The sequence below is a fragment of the Solanum pennellii genome, chromosome 11 (assembly GCF_001406875.1).
Source record: "Solanum pennellii chromosome 11, SPENNV200".
Classification (NCBI taxonomy): Eukaryota; Viridiplantae; Streptophyta; class Magnoliopsida; order Solanales; family Solanaceae; genus Solanum; species Solanum pennellii.
Window position 1 is genome coordinate 43,972,590 of NC_028647.1, and position 8,098 is coordinate 43,980,687.

The following is an 8,098-nucleotide window of genomic DNA, read 5'->3' on the forward strand; positions in this document are numbered from 1 at the left end:
TTTTGAGTTATTCCTCTCCCACTGACTAAGTTGACTCAGAATAAGATTAGGTTTTACTTGTCAAAAGATTTTTAGAAAATATTTGCACAGCGAAAGACTAGGTTGACTGCAACTCCTGTTTTGACTCTATTAGAGGGTTTAGCTGATTATGTGATTTATCATAATACATTGAAATTTGGCCTAGGTTGTGTGTTGATTCAACAAGGTAAGGTTATAGCTTATGCTTACGGATAACATAAGGTGCATGAGAAGTAATATCCGACTCATAACGTCAAGCTTGAAACAGTGGTGTTTTCACTCAAGGTTTGGGGCCTGTACTTGTATGATGTTCATGGAGATGTGTTCACAGACCATAAGATCCTTCAGTATGAGTTCACCGAGAAAGAGTTAAATATTTTCCAGAGAATATAACTTAAATTCCTCAAGGATTATGACATGAGTGTCTATTACCGTATTTGTAAGGCAAATACTGTAGAAAAATGCCCTTAGCAGACTATTTATGGGTAATGTAGCACATGTTAAGGAATAAAGAAAAGACTTAGCAAAGGATGTTTACAAGCTTGCTCGTTAAGGAGTTCTTCTTATGAGAATATTAGATAGTAGTGTGAATGTTCAAAATGGATTTTAATCTTCATTGGTAGTGAAGGTTGAGGAAAGAAAGTCAGTGATCCAATTTTTCTTGAAATGAAGGGTGTAGTCCATAAATAGATAGTTGAGGTTTTCTCCCAAAGTGGAGATGGTGTTCTTCCCTATCAGAGCCGTTTATATGTTCCTGTTGTGGGAGAGTTGAGGAACAAAGAAAATAACTCTCGCTTACACATAATATATGCATATCGAGTATATATAGATCATTCGTATAAGAATATTAGATATTCTTATACTTTTATGCCACATATAGAAAACATGCACAAAGTTGTCTTAAATGGAATTTCTCATATTAAACTGTCTAAACGGAGTCAAACATATGGGCACAAGCCCTTACACAAACGTAGAAATGCCACTTAGGGCTTACAACAATAACTTGAAACAACATGAATGAAATGATCGTCTTTAGACTATAATAAAGAACCATAGCTAGAGTAATCACAAGACATCATCCTCGGACTTGAGGATATACCCACACTATGTGAATGATTTCCAAACCTTCCATCAAAAGTTGTCACGAACCCTTCAATGTTCGGAACCTAAAATGTTTGGGAAAATGGACGAAATGAGATAGCACATCACTTGTACTAAGTATAGGATCTGATGCACATACCACATAGAAATCATGCTGAAAAAGGACATTTAATTAAAGCATGCTAATTTACATTGAAGAGACTTATGCACATTCAAGAACAAATACAAGTAAGTAGTACATATTTATTAAGTCGATGCCATGTACATCACAAGACCAACAATACTAAGTCTAGTCAAGTCAACATGCATATTAACATAATTGAGCACATAATCAAGACAACTCTATTATCAAGTTATGACATCAACAAGCATGTATTACAGTTCATAACATCATCACCAAAGCAAGAACATTACTCAGAAACCCTCATTAAGTCGACTAGTGAAATGACTAAGTAAGGCCCCATAACCTCACTCAACCAAGTAAACCAAAAGAACAACAATAAGAAATGCCCAACTTCACATACCATATCATTAAGAGTAAACATCATCATACTTAAGCAATAGATACCAAACTATTTTTCATAAGTGAAACCAACATCACATAGTGTCATTAACATGAATATCATCACATACATATCATTTACATTTATAAGAACCTAAACACATAAGAACATCCTTCTAAGACTTCCCTCAAGGCTAACTAGTGCAATGTATAGGTAGAGTCCCATACCCTTACCTATACTAAGGTAAACCCCTTAGGTCATCAATTAGAGTTCACTTCATTAATTCATTTTACCCTTTGGGAACATCTTACCTTAACAAAGATAGACCACATTAGCTAATGTTGAATCCGGTGTCATGGAACCCTACACCAAAAGAAGGGGGATTACTTGCCAAGGTAGTGCCAAAATATGAACATATCATCTATGTGTATCCACTAGATAGTATTCCTAAGGGGGAACATGTCACGAATGGGGAGCATCCCATAGAAGTAACATGGCGTAGTTGACCTCTCGGAGAACTTATACAAGACCATAGTTATCATTCATCGCATTGTCATAGGTAAATTTAGCGGAAAATTTATAACTTTCATATGCTATAACATCATTTTCATTTTTTATAAAATATAATAATACATAGTTAGACTCTAAGTCTCTTTGCCATCTTAGACAAAACATCATTAGAGTACATTAGGGAAACGACCCTTAAAACATAAAATCATAAGTATACCTATTATGTACTTTTTAGTAATCATAATGTATGGCATCCTTGAAATATAACGACCCCTTTATTTCAACTTGGGAAGATCATATCAAGCCCTTCACCTTATAGTCATCCTATAAGCATCCATAACCTACACATTGTGTAAAAAGGTAGAGAAGAATGCAGTTAGTACAAGAATGCACTAAGTATGACAACTATTCAAAAAATGCTTAAAAAAGGGACATTTTACTAGAAACCATGCATCATGCCTTTTTGTAAAAAATACATAAAACTTCGATACAATAAGCATTTTACCATTGAAATAATTAACATAGACATATTCAATAGTCACACATCATATAAAATAACACATTGCATTTAAGTAATATTAACCAAAACTCGACAGTAATCTTACTCCATTTACAATAACTTTCTTTTGCTCTTTACAGTGAGCTTCTTCTTATTCTAGTTTCTTGACTTTCCCAAACAACACTCTAGTGACACTTGGTGCAATGTACATATAATGTCCCATAACACTATCCATACTCAAGCATCACATTAGGTACACAAGGAAACCATATTTATAAACTTTCAACACAACACATGCATCCATAGGATCATTTCATATTACAAGGCACATACTTCACATTACACTAAACATATGAATTTACTCACAATCATAATCTAAGTCTGCTAGTGCAATGTACATGTAAAGCCCATAACCTCACACATACTTAGTAAACCTATCATAAGACCATAAGTATAATAACAAGTAGTTCACACATCAAACATAATACTATAGTCAACTACATGTAAAACAAGTAGTACCTTCATTCCTATAGACAATAAGACCAACATAATGCACATAAGGAGGGACCTCATCATATAGATCCATTAGGACTCATACCATGCATATTATCACCACAAGTAGACAATACTACAATGCCATGCATAAAGACATAAACATAATCTTACACCTTACAACGCCTTCCTAGAACATCATAAAGAGCTACTTGTGAAATATATTTGTAAGTCCATTACTCTCACCTATCCTAAGAAACTTCACTTAGGCCATCCTAGTTAAGGTCCTAGTCAGTTGTGTCCATTGTCCATTTTACTTTAGCGAAACAATAGCATTAACCGAGACTAAGACCATGGGTGCTAAACATTAAATTTGATTTTGTAGATTCTTACACAAAAAGATGGTTCTCCATTTAGCAAAATAATAACATTAAAAAATTATATCATATTAAGTGATATCACTTGCTAGATCCTATGGCGAAAGCATAGTTTATGGAACTTGGAGGCATGTATGGAAACATCACTCTATGCCCTTTGGGCAATGAGGCTAACCCCATAACAACGAAATATTGTGCACCTGACATTGCCACAGTGGGAGGTGTCACCCCTAATCTTCAAGTTCACTCGGTGCTAAGCTAAGTTCCCTTTATTGAAAAGACATTATTATCTTTACTTTATAAAATGTAGGCTTAGGAGAGTTAACTCATCATATGCTTTTCTCATAGGTCATAGATGAGAGTTCAGCAACCTTAGTCATGTCAGAAATCCTTTCACATGGACAAAGCATATGTAAAGCACCATCTAGTTTAGGTACTCTTGGGAACACCTTTCAAGTGCCACTCTATTGACTAGATTATCATACATGTGTGTGTATACATATATGTGAGCAAACCTTTCACATAGACACATTAAGGCAACACCTGTTCATACAATAATGCATAAGTGGTTTTATGATATACCTTTTCATATATATAAATTAAGACAACATTCACATTCATAAGATAGCCATACATTCATATTCATGTACATAGAAAACTAAACGTAAGAACTATTCTATCAAGGCATGCATGTGCAATGCATAGACAAGTTCCCATACCCTTTCTCATACTAGTTCATCTATCAAGTCATCCTAGTTAGGGGATACATAACATACTTTCATAGACATAAAATTTACATGCAAAGTAGTAGACACGAGTGGATATGAGGATACCCTTTCATTTAAACACAATGAACCTATACTACTAGTAAGCATGCATGAAGTGTGACCGTGTTTGTACATTGGTCAACATGATAACCTAATGGTTATCAACAACACATTGAGGCATAAACCCTCGTAGGACCACAATGCACAACCAAGCATAGATCACACAACCCCAACTAGCAGAGGAGATAAGATAACTACAATACTAGCATTAAGGACTCCTAACCATATCTAATCACACATTCATATAGGAGTATATAGGTAAGGGGACATCAAACATCACAACTCATTAATTGAAGAACATAAAAAAATCCCTAGCATAGTTACACACATGTTTATACAATAGCCATACAACCTAGATCACAAGTAGAATAGAAGACTGACTTCACATTGGATAATCATCACCACCACACCTTCATAATACAATTATCTTCAAGGCCATGATCGCATCACATATAAAATGACAGAAAAGTGAACATCTCAACCATAAGTGGACCATACCACAGAATACCATAAAAGGCTACATCAACTAGCAATTCCACAAGAAAGTAGAGGAGTATAGAAATTCTTACCAATCCATTAACCTTTGATCATCATTGATCAATACTCATATTTCATCAACAACTAATGTATGGGGCAGTATCAAAATGTACATTAACATGGATGAAATCATGCATAAACCACCACAAGATCATTACACTAACATGTATACTACTTCACCTATTCAATAAAGAGTAGAGAGATATAAATCACTTACCAATATCCCTTACTTTGATCATAAATGATCCACATTCATTATTCATAAAAATAAAAAATACGGCAGTATCTACGGATATCATAACCTAAACGAAATCCTATTTCAATTGCCTTAGAATCGAGACCATACAAATGTTATATTAACAATAAGTAGAAGATAGAAGAACATATGTCAATACTACCTAATCTTCAGGCTTTGATCCACATTGGATCCATTACATCTAATTCATACTAAATTTAAATTATAGGCAGTAGATATAAGCAATTCAATATGCTAGAATCATAAATCAAATAATATATACTCAAGATCAAAATGCCCATAACATAGGCTAATTTCCGAATTGAAGGGAACATGGGTTCATCACACAATCGGATTGACATTCACTATAAAATAAATACATCAACATCATTTCATCATAATAAATCTTTTGAAAACATTTTGAGAAATAACCCATGGCTAGATTGGAAAATTGGAGATCTGATCATGAATTTTAATTGGAAACATTTAAAGGAACTCTTCACATTGTAGGTTATCTAGAGATAAAATATAACCATACCTTTGTACATGAGAAGCCCTCAATAAATTGAAAAATAAACCATGAAAACCATACCTCTAGCTTGAATTTGAGTTTTTCCTCCAATGGAGGTTTGAGACAATTTTGGAAGAGAAGAGAGATTTGATATTTTTATTTCTTAATGGGCGCTGAGGTTTTTTTACATGGGAAAAGACCTTAAAATATTTATATTAATTTATAAACCCATTAAGATCAATGTCAATTACTAAATAACCGATGGAATTTAATTGGAAAACCAAACTTTGCCAGCTCACCCAGGGACCACGGCCACCTTCACGGTTCCTGAAGGTGGTTCACGATCCTTCTCACGGTGTGTGGTCCTTGGGGCAGTGGATCCCTTGACTTTCCATGGTACCAAGTGTCTAAAAAAGTTCCTCAAAAAACTTCACGGACTGTGGTCTACTCTACTGGTTGTGAAGTTGTCCGTGAACACTAAGGCAGTACGCTGCCAACATGGGACAACTTTTGCGCACATGTTGGGTCCTTCTCAAGGACCCTTTGATTGGTCCTTGGTGAGTTTTTCCCGGATTTTTCCAATGTAAATACACTCCTAATCATGTCAAGGACCTTAAATACCACTTTGAGCATCATACAACACACGCAACATATAAAAACATGCTAGGCACACTCAAGTACGTCCAAGGGCCAACTTTCAACATCTTGGAGGTTCTTGGACGTTTTACTTCCAAAAAAATTTAAATCAATCATACATTCTTTAAAACACTTACTTAACATGTTAGGAAATTTATTAGGCACATGTGAGTCTCTAGACACCATAACTCATTTTGGGGGTCTTATAGCAACATAGTTCAAGAACTAGGATATGTAATTGGGACCCTCTTTATGGTAGATGCATTATAGTCTCCAATATCATGAGGTCATAGTGATCCTACCTTCCATATGTGGGAAGGGAAACTCTTCACTTCTACTTCACTAGGTGGTAAGCTAGAGTCCACTTTTGAAATTTCTTCCATTAATAATCATCATTTAGTTTAGATCATAGGGTCTACCCCTTATATAGTCATCATCATAGCTCAATAGGGATTTCATGTGTATTGGCGTGTCATTACAATTCACACATATGAGGTTAACACATTTACAGAAACACATTATGACAAGGCACATAGGCAAATTACTCGCCACCCTTATGTCATTACTTCCTAGACAACAACTCAAAAGTCATAATTATAGACATTAAAATTAAACATCATACAAACCCTAATAAATATGATCATACATTATAATTCAATATAACTTCATAACTAAACACAAGAATTCATAATTGAAGAAAATGATTGAGATCACAAGACTTACCTCAATCTCCTTAACAAGACATCATAAAAGCTTTAACCATCAACCATCAAATTCAGTCCAACGTTAGGTTTAATATAATCACACAATAGTCATCAACACAATAAGGAAGTCAAGTAAATCACTACACAACAATTCACCACTAGTTCATAACATAGGGTTAGGGATTTGGGTCAAATTCATGATCTACTTCATAACCAAGGTTAATTAATCAAGAAATAGCATAATTAAATCATAATAAATTATAATCTAATAATAATAACCAAAATAAATAATAAACAAGGCAATTTTGAAGATGAAATTCGTAATAGAAGAAAACCCACTTGAAACTCCTCTTTTTGAGATCAATTTCTTGAAGAACCCTTTGGGGAAAGAATCCCAAAGGTGAAAGGAATCCCATACCTTTTTAATTTATGATTAATGATGAATAAAAGATCCATCCTTGACTCCCTATACCTTTACTTAGCCCTTTAACAAAGTTCATCTATTTGGGAGAGAGAAAGAAGAGAGAAGAAAGAACAATTCGGTTTTTGGGAAATATGACAGTTGGGTTAATTAAATTAGGTTAGAAGATTTATATAAGTCATTAAATAAATTAATTAGACCTCCATAAATACCAAAATAATTAAATAACCACCTAATTAGTAATTTGGTCTAATTAAAACATGGAATCCAAAGCAGTGACCTGACATACGAGACACCGACCAACGGGCCGTAGGTCAGTCGACGATCAATGTCCCTTCCATGCTTCACATGCATCATTTCGGTCAGATACTTGCCAAAATTACCCCTGAATATATTAAATAAGGGACCATCGGTAGTGGCAATCGATGAACCATCTATTGTCCTATGACTCGTTTGTTGGTCCGTGGGAAGACTCACTCAGATTTTTTGACGTTAAACAAACTTTAATGTGTGTTAGACACCTTTTCACCAAATTTCATCATTTTTAGACTCTTAAAACCTTGTCAAATAGACTAAGGAACACTAGCACCTCTTGAACTAGTTTCCGGACGTCATGGACGTTCCTTGACTTTTTGATTCTAAAACTTCCTAAATGAATTATATACATTATATTTGATATTAAGATAGTGTTACAACTTTTAGAATCTCATTTTATGTTCTATATTAG

At 34.3% G+C, this 8,098-nt stretch overlaps 1 long non-coding RNA gene across 1 annotated transcript; it reads right to left on the reverse strand.

The window, feature by feature from the left end:
- Positions 1–936: 936 nt before the first annotated feature.
- On the reverse strand, positions 937–7,493 carry LOC114074789. The gene is made up of 4 exons (XR_003575066.1): positions 7,369–7,493; positions 2,350–2,473; positions 1,934–1,985; positions 937–1,184 (listed from the first exon to the last, which is right to left on the reverse strand). It is a non-coding gene; the product is annotated as an uncharacterized LOC114074789 (long non-coding RNA).
- Positions 7,494–8,098: the final 605 nt, after the last annotated feature.